This window comes from Carcharhinus amblyrhynchos, chromosome 12 (genome assembly GCF_965287045.1).
Source record: "Carcharhinus amblyrhynchos chromosome 12, sCarAmb.v2.hapA, whole genome shotgun sequence".
In the NCBI taxonomy this organism is placed as follows: Eukaryota; Metazoa; Chordata; class Chondrichthyes; order Carcharhiniformes; family Carcharhinidae; genus Carcharhinus; species Carcharhinus amblyrhynchos.
In genome coordinates this window covers 42,785,744-42,801,248 of record NC_137335.1, presented here as the reverse complement: position 1 = coordinate 42,801,248, position 15,505 = coordinate 42,785,744, and positions in this window count along the sequence as shown.

Genomic DNA, 15,505 nt, shown 5'->3' with positions numbered 1-15,505 from the left:
AAGTGTGGGGAGCACAGTGGATAAGGCTACCCATCAGGAGTGTGGTTTTTAAATATTGTTCTAATGAGCTTTAATAATGAAATCTGTGAAAGCTGTGTTCTACATTATTGACCACTAAGGCGATGTAGCACAGTATTTGATAAATAAATTGCACCTCAGGTGCAATCAGCAGGTTCAGTAGTTGTGTACTAAAACCCAATTTTGATGCACATGAAGGCAAGTGCACATTATGGGAAGAGTGTGTCAGAATAGCATGCAAAGTATCTATCTACATGATTATGGCCAGAAATCTGGACTAGTTCTACTGGCTAAGGGAATCAGAGCGATTTCCAGATTTTTTTACTTCCTCAATTGGGACTTTTTCTTGCTTCTCCCAAAATTTTCAGATGTAGTGGGGTGACAAACGTATATATACATATATTGATGAAGGAGGCAGTGCAATTCTGAGAGACAGGCTGGATGGACTGGACGATCAAAAAAATTGACACAGAAAGAGGAGCCTCTTGTATCAGTTCTTTCTTTCTCTGAAAGACACACACAATTTGATGTATCTGTCTGCAATACTATTTTCCTACAGTATTACATGGATAAACTTATTGGGAGTCTTTCTGACAGTTTAAAATTATACTGCATCTGTCATTTGTGCCAATTTCTTCAGAAAATTGGGTTATTTTGCTGAGCTTATGAAAAATCTACAGGTAACCCTCAAAGCAGAGCACATAATTTTCAATTTCTAATCACAGGAGACACTCTAGACAGTTACCATTACATTTTGGGTGTGCTGTTCAGATCTTACTTTCACTGCCACACCTTGCAGGATCTTGGCTATAGCCGAAGAAATTTGCCTGGGAAGACCATGGAGGTAATTTTCACTCTAGACAGGGTAGAAAAGTTGATGAATGTAGATCAACTACATGTCAAAGACACTACCTGATCCTCCTTTCCATTACATTTATTGCAGCCATTAGTGTTCTGCCCACATCCAAAGTGAAAATTACAAAGTGAAATTCTTGAGGGAAGCCACACAGACTTATACATACTTTTACAGCCAGATTTGGGAGTTGTCTTGAGCAATGGTTCTGTCAGTGTCTTTGAAGACTACAGCTGGATTGAACTTTTATACAGAAACCTCTTTTCAGAAAACACCGTCCAACCTTCAGTGCTATTTGTTGCTTGGGTGTGAAGGAAACTACTGAACCTGCTGATTGCACCTGAGGTGCAATTTATTTATCAGATACTGTGCTACATTGCTTCAGTGATCCATAATGTGGAACACAGCTATCGCAGATTTCATTGTTAAAGCTCATCAGAACAATATTTAAAAACCACACTCCTGGTGGGTAGTCTTATCCACTGTGCTCCCCACACTTGTTGTTAAGTTACCTCCAAACTCGTCTATTGCAAGCCTCTTCCACATTCTGCAACTTTCAGCTCATCCAAACCTCTGCTGTCCATATCTTATCCCATATCAGGTTCTACTCTACCATCACTCATGTCCTTGCTGACCTAAATTGACTTCCCTGTCCCCTGGTACCTGTCATTTAAAATTATTATCTTTGTGTTTGAATTCATTATGTCATCTCACTATTTTTGAAACTTCCACCAGCCCAAAAACCCCTCTCAGTTTCTTTGCCTCTGGCCTTTTGAGCTTCCTTCTTCCTGACAGCCACCTTTGGCAGCCGTTCCTTCAGCCACCAAGGCCTTACAGTCCAAAATTCACTCCTTAAACACCTCTGCCACTATACTTCCATATCCACCTATAAGATCCTCCCTAAAACCCAGGTTAAACTTTTGTCATCCTTTTTAATATTGCTGTCTTTGGCTCATGTCAATTTTCATTCCATTGCACCTCTCTGAAGCTCTTTGAGACTATCGATGCAATATACATTATAAAAATGCATGTTGTTATTTGCACTGACAAAAATACACAATGAAAAATGATGATTCCAATCACAAAATAGAAGACTTGCACAAATAAATCGTCACTTGGTAGTACACAGTTTGAGTACTGCTGAAAAAAAGGAGATACTGTTGAAATTTTCCTGACTCGCAGTCCGACAGATATAAGAATGCCAAATTTCAAAGGGGACCACAATTTATACTATGTGAGAAAATGGTGTTTCTTGGTTGGCAAGTTGACCTGGTTGGTTGAGGATTTGTCATGGAGAATGCATCAGACAGCTATTGACCTCTTTGCTTTTGTCTAATTCAAAAAAGGTACAATTCCCAGATGTGTTCCTTTTACCTCCGAGGACAGGGTATATGAATATATGTAGCTTCTAGTGAGCCTGACTGATGATCTTAAATTAATTGTTAGTGTAATCCTTAGCAAACTCAGGGTTGCTCAGCTAGTGCTGCCCAATTGTGGAATCATACTTAACATTTGACCTATACTCTGAGGCTTGTGAGCACAGGCTGGTTGAGTACAATCAGTATACTGCCTAATGCGCACAACTGAAGGTATGTGCTATTTGACACAATCCCGCCAGTCACGGGGTCAACTTGACATCACACTGGCACTGAAATTCATATACCACATTACTCATTTCTATGAAAGGCAGAACGTCTTTTTGGCTTGATGGCAGTGTTTTGGTAGTGGAAAATATCACTCATGTTGCTACTACATAGCAGTAATGTCAAATGGCTATCTTCACCTGTTGTTCAAAGTTTTCAGGGTAATTTGAGGTACACTGGGCACTATTCAAGCCTGAAATAGTGGCTTTAGGCTCATTCGTGAAAATGGCACAAAACACAGTAAGCAGTGATCTGAGTATGGTAGCCATTATCCTGTAGGATATCTTGAATGTGCCCCATCTTGGCAAATGGTTATCCCTTACAACACTTTTTGTTTTTATTGTGGTAATGTTCAAAGACTGCAAAGAAGTTTCTGGAGAGTGAATTTCCTTTGAGCTTCTCCCACTGTAACATACACAGAAATTCTGTTTATGTTTATGCTATGGCACCAGAATCAGAAAAACATGGAAAAATCCCCCACCTAGTCCCTCCCTCCCAATAGTTTAACTGCCTAAAGTTAGTATAATACACGCTCCAATGGAAATATAAATGAACAAATCGACAGGGAACATGGATGCAATTCCCTTTGCAGGGCAATGACCTTTTGCAACATCTTTCTTAAAAAGTAGTAGTGGTGGAAATAAAGGATGCATAAGCTATTTGTTTCTGAAACCCTCCTTCAATGTATAAAATTTCGATGAACTTCCTGTAACACAACAGAAGAACTTTGTGTAAAATTTAGTTGTGCAATTCAGCAAATATAATTATGCTTCACCTCTTAACGTGAAGTGTGTTGCTAGTGCTGAGCAACAACTCCAGTATTGGAAACAGTCGACAGGTCAGGAAGCATCTGCAGGAAGAGAGAAACAGTGTTAACATTTCATGTCAATGTGATCTTGGCAGAACTTGTCATTGATCTGAAAGGACACCTTTATTTCTCTTCTCCCACTGAAGGTTTTCCAACATCTTCTGTTTATTTAGTTTCAGACTTCCGACATCTGAAGTATTTGGTTTGTTTGTGTACGTATATGCTTATATGTGGGATGTTTTTAAAAAATGGTAAACCCTCCCCTACCCAAGTAATATTCTTCATGGAAACTTCTCCACGTTCTACATAGAAACTTTAGAAATGGAAATCAAAAAATGCAACATTTTCTTTGGGGAAGGGGGATAAAGTTATAAAATGACAAAACTAACAGAAGGGCGGCAATCTGCCTCACTTCTCGATGAAAAATCTGATGCTCACTATTGTCCCAAATTTTTTCTAACCACTTTCTAATCACTTGTGATACATGTGCTGTGTTTCCATATTGGCCCATAGGACAGCAGGGGGCACAGTGGTTAGCACTGTTGCCTCACAGCTCCAGGGACACAGATTCGATTCCCGGTACGGATCAACATCTGTATGGAATCTACAAATTCTTCCCGTGTCTGCGTGGGAGACCTGTTGACTACCTGTCGACTGTTTCCAACACTGGAGTTGTTGCTCAGCATTAGCAACACATTCCACGTTAAGAGGTGAAGCATAATTATATCTGCTGAATTGCACAACTAAATTTTACACAAAGTTTTTCTGTTTTACAGGAAGTTCATGGAATTTTTATACATTGAAGGAGGGTTTCAGAAACAAATAGGTTACAAATCCTTTATTTCCACCACTACTGCTCCCAGGTGCACTGGCTTCCTCCCACAGTCTGAAAGACATGCTGGTACTACTAACCATAGTAAATTCTGCCTCGGTGTGCCTGAACAGGCACCAGGGTGTGGCGATTTTCACAGTAACTTCATTGTAGTGTTAATGTAAGCCTACTTGTGACACTAATAAATAAACTTTAAATTTTTCTCAGCTGCAAGCGTGGTTGCAGATCAAAGCACTGGAGACCAGACACTGAAGAGCACCATGTTCACCCATGCCAAACTTGAACATGGTCTGCACTCACTTCCTTTACTGGCTCTTCAAGGACTGTTGTTCAGTTCCAGAAATGCTAACATAGTACCTCACAGTGTGTACAGACCATGGGAACCTGAACTGTAGCTCCAGTGTATAGGAGGTTGAGAGTGGTGAGGTCATGAATAAGGTTTCAAGGTCGCAGGAGTGTACTGGCAGGCAGGAAGGTGATTTGAGGTGTGTCTACTTCAACGCCAGGAGCATCTGGAATAAGGTGGGTGAACTTGCAGCATGGGTTAGTACCTGTGACTTCGATGATGTGGCCATTTCAGAAACATGGATAGAGCAGGGACAGGAATGGTTGTTGCAGGTTCTGGGGTTTAGATGTTTCGGTAAGATCAGGGAAGATGGTAAAAGAGGGGGTGGTATGGCATTGTTAGTCAGGGACAGTATTATGGTGGCAGAAAAGACATTTGATGAGGACTCGTCTACTGAGGTAAGAAACGGGAAAGGAGAGGTCACCCTGGGAGTTGGGAGTTTTCTATAGGCCTCCAAAAAGTTCCAGAGATGTAGAAGGAAGGATTGCAAAGATGATTCTGGGTAGCAGCGAAAGTAACAAGGTAGTTGTTATGGGGGATTTTAACTTTACAAATATTGACTGGAAAAGCTAGAGTTCGAGTACTTTAGATGGGTTAGGTTTTGTCCAATGTGTGCAGGAGGGTTTCCTGACACAGTGTGTAGATAGGCCAACAAGAGGCGAGGCCACATTGGATTTGGTATTGGGTAATGAACCAGGCCAAGTGTTAGATTTGGAGGTAGGTGAACACCTTGGAGATAGTGGCCATGATTCAGTTATGTTTACATTAGCGATGGAAAGGGATAGGTATATACCGCAGGGCAAGAGTTATAGCTGGGGGAAAGGAAATTATGATGCAATTAGGCAAGATTTAGGGTGCATTGGATGTGGAAGGAAACTGCAGGGGAGGGCACAATTGAAATGTGGAGCTTGTTCAAGGAACAGCTACTGTGTGTCCTTGATAAGTACGTACCTGTCAGGCAGGGAGGAAGTGGTCGAGCAAGGGAACCGTGGTTCACTAAAGAAGTTGAATCGCTTGTGAAGAGGAAAAAGGAGACTTATGTCAAGATGAGACATGAAGGCTCAGTTAGGGCACTTGAGAGTCACAAGTTAGCCAGGAGGGACCTAAGGAGAAATCTAAGAAAAGCCAAGAGGGGACACGAGATGTCTTTGGCAGGTAGGATCAAGGAAAACCCTAAAGCTTTCTATAGGTATGTCAGGAATAAAAGATTAGGGCCAGTCAAGGACAATAGTGGGAAGTTGTGCATGGAGTCTGAAGAGATAGGAGAGGCACTAAATGAATATTTTTTGTCAGTATTCACACAGGAAAAAGACAATGTTGTCAAAGAGAATACTGACATACAGGCTATTAGACTAGACAGGTTTGAGGTACATGAGGAGGAGGTGTGAGCAATTCTGGAAAGTATGAAAATATTTAAGTCCCCTAGGCCAGGTGGGATTTATCCTAGGATTCTCTGGGAGGGTAGAGAGGAAATTGCAGGGTTTTTGGCTTTGATCTTTAGGTCATCATTGTCTACAGGAATAGTGCCAGAAGACTGGAGGATAGCAAATGTTGAGCCCTTGTTCAAGAAGGAGAGTAGAGACAACCCTGGTAATTATAGAGCAGTGAGCCTTACTTCTGTTGTGGACAAAGTTTTGGAAAGGATTATAAGAGATGGGATTTATAATCATCTAGAAAGGGATAATTTGATTAGGGATAGTCAACGTGGTTTTGTGAAGGGTAGGTCGTGCCTCACAATCCTTATTGAGTTCTTTGAGAAGGTGACCAAAGAGGTGGATGAGGGTAAAGCAGTTGATGTGGTGTACATGGATTTCAGTAAAGCGTTTGATAAGGTTTCCCATGGTAAGCTATTGCAGAAGAAAAGGAGGCATGGGATTGACAGTGATTTAGCGGTTTGGATCAGAATTTGGCTAGCTGCAAGAAGACAGAGGGTGGTGGTTGATGGGAAATGTTCATCCTGGAGTTCAGTTACTAGTGGTGTACCTCAAGGATCTGTTTTGGGGCCACTGCTGTTTGTCATTTTTATAAATGATCTGGATGAGTGCGTAGAAGGATGGGTTTGTAAATTTGCGGATGACACTAAAGTCAGTGGAATTGTGGACGTGGAAGGATGTTGCAGGTTACAGAATGACATAGATAAGCTGCAGAGCTGGGCTGAGAGGCGGCAAATGGAATTTAATGCAGAAAAGTGTGAAGTGATTCACTTTGGAAGGAGTAACAGGAATACAGAGTACTGGGCTAATGGTAAGTGTGGATGAGCAGAGATATCTCAGTTTCCACGTGCATAGATCCCTGAAAGTTGGCACCCGGATTGATAGGGTTATTAAGAAGGCGTACAGTGTGTTAGCTTTTATTGGTAGAGGGATTGAGTTTAGGAGCCATGAGGTCATGTTGCAGCTGTACAAAACTCTGGCGTGGCCACACTTGGAGTATTGCGTACAGTTCTGGTCACCGCATTATAGAAAGAATGTGGAAGCATTGGAAAGGATGCAGAGGAGATTTACCAGGATGTTGCCTGATATGGTGGGAAGGTCTTATGAGGAAAGGCTGAGGGACTTGTAACTGTTTTTGTTAGAGAGAAGGTTAAGAGGTGACTTAATAGAGGCATGTAAGTTGATCAAAGGATTAGATAGGGTGGACAGTGAGAGCCTTTTTCCTTGGATGGAGATGGCTAGCACAAGGGGACATAGCTTTAAATTGAGGGGTGATAGATATAGGACAGATGTCAGAGGTAGGTTCTTTACTCAGAGAGTAGTAATAGCGTGGAATGCCCTGCCTGCAACAGTAGTGGATTAGCCAACATTAAGGCAATTTAAATGGTCATTGGATAAACATATGGATGATATTAGAATAGCGGAGGTTAGATGGGCTTTATATTGGTTTCACAGGTCGGCGCAACATCGAGGGCCAAAGGGCCTGTACTGCGCTGTAATGTTCTATGTTCTATTTAAACATCAGCTGTGCTGCTGCAGCTGCATTTACTGCAATGCGTGCATGGCCAGGTCAAAGATATGGTGACAAAAATAAGGAAAAAAAGCAACCTGATGTACAGCTGGGCCTGAATATTTTGGGTGGCGAGGTTTCCCTTCCCACCATCCCCAAATCCCCACCAGTTCTTACTGCCCCACAGCCATTTAATGTCCGAGTGAGTGTTAATTGGCTGGGACATTTGTCTCTCATTCAGAATGGAAGCCCCACTTTAGAGAGAGCTGCAGTCTAATCAGATTGGCCAACAGCTCTCTAGTGCTGGCAGTGACAGAAGCTGCAGTGGATAGAATGGAAATGCTTCAACATATCAGAGCCCAAGACCTGGGACCAGATGATAAGGTAACTTTTGGGGGTCCCAGGAGAACCCACTCTGGCAATCTGACCTTCTTTATCCATGTTTTGACCTTGCTTCTGCCTTGTCCTCCTGAAGGACTGCCGCCGTTATAAACTGTGCTGAGTTCCCCTTGGGAAACGGGTTTAAATTGGAATATATTGTGTGTAAAGTTAGTCTCAAAGAAGCGCTAGGTCTTTACTTCCTGTCTTTTCTGTTTTTGCTGAGTATCTGAAGATCTTTAAATGACGATTCAATTTTTTTTGTATTTGCACAACTGTGTGAACTATTGAACTGAGTGAACTCCACACCACCTATCACATTTCCAGCCCCTTGCGACATCACACAATTTAAACAATACATAGAACTATTAGTTCCCTACTAGGACATGTCCAAACTGGATCAGCAGGCCATAAGAATTTGTGGCAATGAATGTTTATAATGATTCAACATAGCCGTGCTTGTGGATGAGAACCAAAAAGATTTCGACATGGGTGGCTTTGGATGATTCGTTCAGAGTTAAGTTAGATTTCTGTATCCATTGCCTGGAGTTTATGCTATACTGTGAATATCCTGGAATCCAGCAATCATTATATGAGTTGATGCCAAGGAAAAGAGCACTTACTATGAATTTTCAGAAGCAGAGCTGGCAAACAGAATTGACATATCGGTGATTGCAGCGACAGCATTGATAAGTTGCTCAAAAACAGATGAAGGATGAGGCAGGGTGATAAAAGTGGAGCAGGGTTACCCACCACATATGAACAGTCTGTTGGTTCAGGACCCACATTTGGAAACACAAATCCAGGGAGTTGAACATAATTTGAAATATTGAAAATAATTTGAAGCTGCAGGAATTGTGATGCATCATGGAGGGGGAAAGTTACCTGGACATTTTGTTCCAGGAGGCAGTCACACCTCTTAAGCTAATTTATTCTGATTTGGTCTATGATCAGGGAGTGGAGAATATGACTGCAAGTGAGGCAGGTACAGGGATCCAGATGATAACAACGGAGGCACTTCACTGATGCAATTGTCCAACAGATTTGAGGTTCTTGCAACTTGTGTGGATGAGAGTGGGGGCTCAGGGTGGATGAGTGACTGACCATGGCACCCTGATACAGGAAGCCATTCAAGTGTGGCAAGTAAATAGGAATGTCATAGTAGCAGGGATCTTTGTAGTTAGAGGGATAGGATGGGTAGGAATTCTCTATCTTTCTCCATTGCTGGAATTCTCCATTCCTGCTGCAATGAATAGAGTTTTGGCTAAGTGCCAAGTTCTCCTTTCTTGCTGGCAGCAGTTGCGGACGAATGAGATCAGAGAATCCCAACTACCGTGTTGTGTAGCTGTAAGAGGGAATGCTGAAAGAAAGCTGTGTTACCTGCCTGGTACTAGTGCGCAGCACATTTGCTCATTTGCTGCATATATCACTAGAGAGGAGATTATGCAATGTGTGATGTGATTCAAACCTTGTCTCATGTTCTGAGGAAGCTACCAACAGAGACAGGTATACAAGGTTTCCAACTGTTACTGACTACTCAAATCCTTAGTCAATCGATCTATGTATTTTGTGTTAACCAATCCCTTTTGCATGGTTGGTGACATGAGTTTATCCACTAAGTATGCTATCCATTGTTTACCTAGATTTTGAAGTCAAAATGATTATGTAAATTGTTCAATATAACTATAATAATTCAAAACACACCAAGATATTGAGCAATTACTGAGAATAGGCACAAAAGAACAAATACTGAAGCTGTTTGTAGAACCCCTAGAAATTAGTTTTTTTTTAAGTGTTGGAGACAGAAATGTCCCACTTGAAACCATTTACCTAGGCTGCATGTGGCAGACAAGCTGGAACTGGCAATAAATATAGACCTTGCCCCACCTCACTGACCCAACAAAACAAAAGTACCATGTTTTATCTTCCTTTGAAAATGTCTAATTAAAAATCTTTTTGTGTTTGCAACTAGAGTTACTGTTCCTCCAATTTTCAGGGCTGGGTGATACAAAGTTAATTTAATTGCATGAATTTAGCACTATTAACTGATTTACTATGCATTTCTAAACTAAGTTTTAGCAATTCATTTATATTTTATAAATGTTGAGTTGAATTTTATACTAAAAATGCATTTTTAACACAGGGAAAACATAATGGCCTGGACTTTTTGTTCAGGATAACAGTGTAGCTAACAATGCCTATAGTATTCCAGTGTAAATTGATAAATTTAACTGTTAAATTTAACTGTTAAACAGTGTAAATTTTACTGTTTGCACATGTGCTGTTTGAGGATTCATTAATTTGCCCAGTTAATGACCAAGCTTATAATGCCACAGATCTCTATGTTGGAATACTACGTTGCTTCAGCATGTCTGCTATGCAAAACAGAAATCTAGAACTTTATTTCTAAACTACCCCACTCTTCTCCATACTTCACTGATAAACTTGGCATTGAAGTTCACATAACGTTATGGTAATTCCTCCATTACAACAGATTATACTTCAAAAGTACTTCATTGGTTGTAAAGCGTTTGGGATATGTTGAGGTAATGAAAGATGCTACATAAATACAGTTTTTTTTCCTACTTATCCACCAGTTCCCTTTGAAACACAATGGAGAATGTTAAGTATATTTCGTTTAGGTGGAAGTGAATTTTTAACAGTATGCTGAAGTCATAATTACTGCCAAGCATCCTCTCTAGCACTGAAAATTTTAATAAGCAGGAAGTTTCATTTCTTCAGAATTCTCTACCCATGTTGGACAATTTTATCAAATTATTTTTCTTGTAATTTTTTTCTTTTCACCTCTCATGTAAATCTGATTTACATTTCCTGATTTATCCTGAGTGTTGCAATTGAGGATTCATTAATTTGCTCAGTTTAATGACCAAACTCATTATGCCACAGATCCCTATGTTGGATCAGCCACCCAATGACAGCAAGCTGCCACTCAGAAGCTTGCAAAGGCTAGATTGCTTTATCATTTGCTGCAAAATCCAAGAAAATAAATAATACAATATGATTCATTTAAATTGTTCAACAACACACCCATCCTCCCCCACCATCAACATTATGGGAGTTACCATTGACCAGAAACATATCTGGAATGGTCATATAAATCCTGTGGCCACCAGAGGAAGTCAGAGTTCAGGAATTCTGTGGTGAGCTACTCATCTTTTCATTCCCAAAGCCTGTCCACTATCTACAAGGCACAAGTGAGGAATATGATTGAATACTCTCAATTTTCCTAGATGGGTACAGCTCCAGAAGCTCAACACCACCCAGAACAAAACAGCCAGCTTGAATGGCACCCTATCCATCACCTCAAACATTCAATTCCCCTACTACCATTGCACAGTGATAACTCTGTGTACCATCTACAAGATGCACTGCAGTTACTCCTTCCAAACCTGAAACCTCTTTCATCGAGAAGGGCAAGTACACAGATGCTTGGAAACTGCAGCATTTGCAAGCTCCCCTGAAAGTCATACACATTTCTGACTTAGAAATATATCACCACTCCTCTGCTGTTGCAGCCCATCATCTTAGAACTCCTTCCTCACAGTTCTGTGCATGCACCTACATCACCTGGACTGCAGCAGTTCAAGAAGGTAGCTCACCACTATCTTCTCAAGGACAATTTGGAATGCAAAATAGATGCTGGGATACTGACATCCCATGAATGATAAAAAATTGTGAACATTCAATAAAATAAGGTTACCTTCAATAAAATGTATTGTGACTATAGTCAAAACAGGATTTACCCTTTTTATTACATTAGAATAGTTCTCTATAGAATTCCAAATGAATTAGATAATTGAATATAGATCTAGAAAGCCACAATTCTGAGCAATTTATTTCTCAAAGATCACAATTACTCAAAGTGCTTTTTGATCAACTGACTCCAACTTGCCATATGTAAAAATTTTATATTGTCTTACATAGTATTCATGGCATAGAAACAGGCCATTCTCCCCAACCCACTATAAAACAACACTACTTTTTTATCATTTCTTAAATTTATTACGAAATCTGCTTTAATCAACATCTCAGAGAGGGACATTGTTCTGAAGGCTAGACACCTGGAGCATCAGGGATGTTAAGGGCTATATATTAGAACAACTACAATATGAATGAAAAGCATTAATATTACTTGTTTTTTACAAAAAAGTATTTAAAACTGTTGAAATAACATGCTATTGTGCTAAAACTTGCATTTTAATGTGTCTTTTCCACACTCTTCACATGGAAAAAACACATTAAGTACTTTTGTCATCTAATCGCTTTTGTGATGTGGTAGTCAGTTTGCATACACTAAGTCCCCCTAAACAAAACCACGGTAATCTATTTTTAGCAATGCTGGTTGAGGGATAAATGTTGGACATCAATGCCATTTAAAACTTTTCAGTTAAAGTAGAAATTTTGTTTTAAATACATCAGTCTGAAATTACCAAAACATCCTGTAAATTTCATAAAAATAGATGTGCACTTCTGATCATCCATTCCAGTCACTTCTGTAAATTCCTGCCCAAATCACTTCAATCAGGTTTTCAGTCATCCCATTCCACCAGAAAGCTCCAACCAAAGCCACAAATTACACTGTAATTGATGGTTAAGGTGCATGTCAACTCACAACCTCTGACATGAAGACCACATCACCCTCATCCAAACAATCTCTTCCATTTCCCTATTGGGGCAGCCTGGCTTGGTTTCAGTCTTGTCCGATGTTCCCTCAAAACTGCAAACTTTCACAGCTGTTGTAAGATTCATGTGATTCGGTAGGTCTCATGAAGAGGTTCTGAGTCTTATGTAATTGAACAATGCTTAGCAACTACATACTTACATACGGAACAGCATGGTGGCACAGTGGTTAACACTGCTGCCTCACAGCGTCAGGAACCCAGGTTCAATTCCCGGCTTGAGTCACTGTGTGGAGTCTGAACGTTCTCCCTGTGTCTTCCTGAGTTTCCTCTGGATGCTCCAGTTTTCTTCCACGGTCCAAAAGATGTACTGGTTAGATGCATTGGCCATGCTAAGTTCTCCTTCAGTGTACCTGAACAGACTCTGGAGTGTGGCAACTAGGGGATTTTCACAGTAACTCCATTGCAGTGTTAATGTAAGCTGACTTATGACACTAATAAATAAATTTAAACTTGAAGACTTAAGTAAAAGGGCTAATCCAGAGCTGTTTCCATACTTGCTCCTACACACATTTCTGTCCAGTACAAGACTGCCCTCCAGTTTAGGATCGTGTGTTCCTTTACATCATAATGTGGGTGGTACTGCACCCAGTCCTGTGTAAACCTTTTCTATACCAGATCCCCAGACATTTTTTCAATGAATTTATATTATATTCCTGTTTACTCAACATATTTACATTGTATCCACCACCCCTCACCCCCCCTCAGTTTCTGTTTACAGGTTCAGATGTTCAGGCAGTCTGGAGGCTATATTATTCTTCCAGATTGTGTCTTTACAATAGTTGGAGGAGCGTAGACTTTATTGTACTGGGTAAATCCTGATGAATAGAGGATTGCTTTGGATGTGGTCATTCCAGCATTTGGTCATCTTTAATTACCAGATAACACTGTTCTCTGCAGGGAAGATATGCTGGACTTAAAGTTCACAAGGTTGATCCCAAGTAGGGAGCTATTTCCTTATGAGGAGAGGTTAAGTAGGGCTGTAGTCATTGCTGTATAGAAGAATGAGAGGCAACTTTATTGAGATATTTAGGATTCTCAGGGGGCTTGACGGAGTAGATGCTGAGAAGTTGTTTCTCCTTGTGGAAGTATCTAGGACTAGAGATCATAATCTCAGAGTAAGGGGTCAACCATTTAAAACAGAGATGGGTAGGAATTTCTTCTCTGAGGATAGCGAATCTTGTGAATCCTTTACTGTGGAGTGCCAAAGGGCTATTACGGCAGCATGGTGGCACAATGCTTAGCACTGTTGCCTCACAGCACCAGGTACCCAGATTCAATTCCCTGCTTGAGTCACTGTCTGTGCGGAGTCTACATGTTTGCTCCATGCCTGCATGAGTTTCATCTGGGTGTCTCAGTTTCCTCCCACAGTCCGAAAGATGTGCTGCTTAGGTGCATTGGCCATTGGCCATGCTAAATTCTCCCTCTGTGTACCTGAACAGGCGTCAGAGTCTGGTGACTAGGGGATTTTCACAGTAACTTCATTGCACTATTAATGTAAGTCTACTTGGGACACTAATAAATAAACTTTAAACTATGGAGGCTGGGTCATTAAGTATGTTCAAGGCTGAGATAGACAGATTTTTAATCAATAACGGAATTAAAGGGATTAGGCAGGAAAGTGGAGTTAAGGATTATATCAGATCAGTGATGACCTCATTGAATGGCAGAGCAGACCTGATGGGCTGAATGGCCTACTTCTGCTCCTATGTCATATGATCAAAAAGTGAAAGTTTGGATGAGTGTGTTTGCTCATGGCTGGAGAGGAGCATAGTGGGAGAGGGGGGGATCTAGTTGTTGTGGCCCATCTAGGTACCATAAACATAGGCAGGATAAGAAAGGAGGTTCTACATAGTATGAGGGGCAAATTAAAAAGCTGAAGCTCAAAGCTAATAATGTCTGGATTAAAGCAATCCTCCCACAGTCCAAAGATAGAATTCCAATAGTGCAGGGATAGAGTCTACACCAACTACAATCCCACCCAGGCCCTATCCAAAGAACAAAGAACAAAACAGCCCGGGAAACAGGCCCTTTGGCCCAACGAGCCCGCGCCGCCATTTTAACATTACGAGTCCCCCTTCCATCCATGACCCTTATCTATACTTATGGCATTCCACATTGAGGGAAGACTAATTTAGGGACAATTTATTACACCAATCAGCCTAATAGCACATCTTTGGGGTGTGGGAGGAAACCAGAGCACCCAGAGAAAACCCACGCAAGCACGGGGAGAATGCGCAAACTCCCACAGACACTGGCCCAAATCCATGTGTCTGCACAGCAAACAGTGATAGTCACTGAGCTGTCGTGTTGCCCAGCATCTGGTCCAGTTTAAGCGTACACTAACAACATGAAGTACTAGGCTATTCTCGAAACAACCAAGAGCAGCCCTCGCACGACCCATCACGTGTATGCCCCTCATTGGACAACAAGGCGGACCAGAGCACCTGTGAATTAAAAGAGAAAAACATTAGTATCACCCCCATCATTATACATTACCAGGGACATCCCAAGGCTACTGAACCTTATTTAAAACAATCTCCTATATCCCTCCATCTCCAACCCGCTCATGTGCTTGTCTAAGTAACTCTTAAACAACTCCAGTGTGCCTGCCTCCACCACCTTGCTTGGCAGAGCATTCCACACCCCCACTACCCTCTGTGTGAAAAACCTCCCTCTAGCATCCGAATTATACCTCGCTCCCCCCTCACCCTAAGCCCGTGGCCCTTCGTAATGTGCGTTTCCAACATAGGAAAAGCTTACCACTGTTTACTCTATCTATACCCTTCATAATCTTATATACCTCTATTAGATCTCCCCTCAGTCGCCGTCTTTCAAGGAAAAACAGCCCCAATTTGCTCAATCTTTCCTCATAACCCAGTCCTTCCATACCAGGCAGCACCCTGGTAAACCTCCTCTGCACTCTCTCCAGGGTCTCCACGTCTTTCCAGTAGTAAGGCGACCAGAACTGGACGCAGTACTCC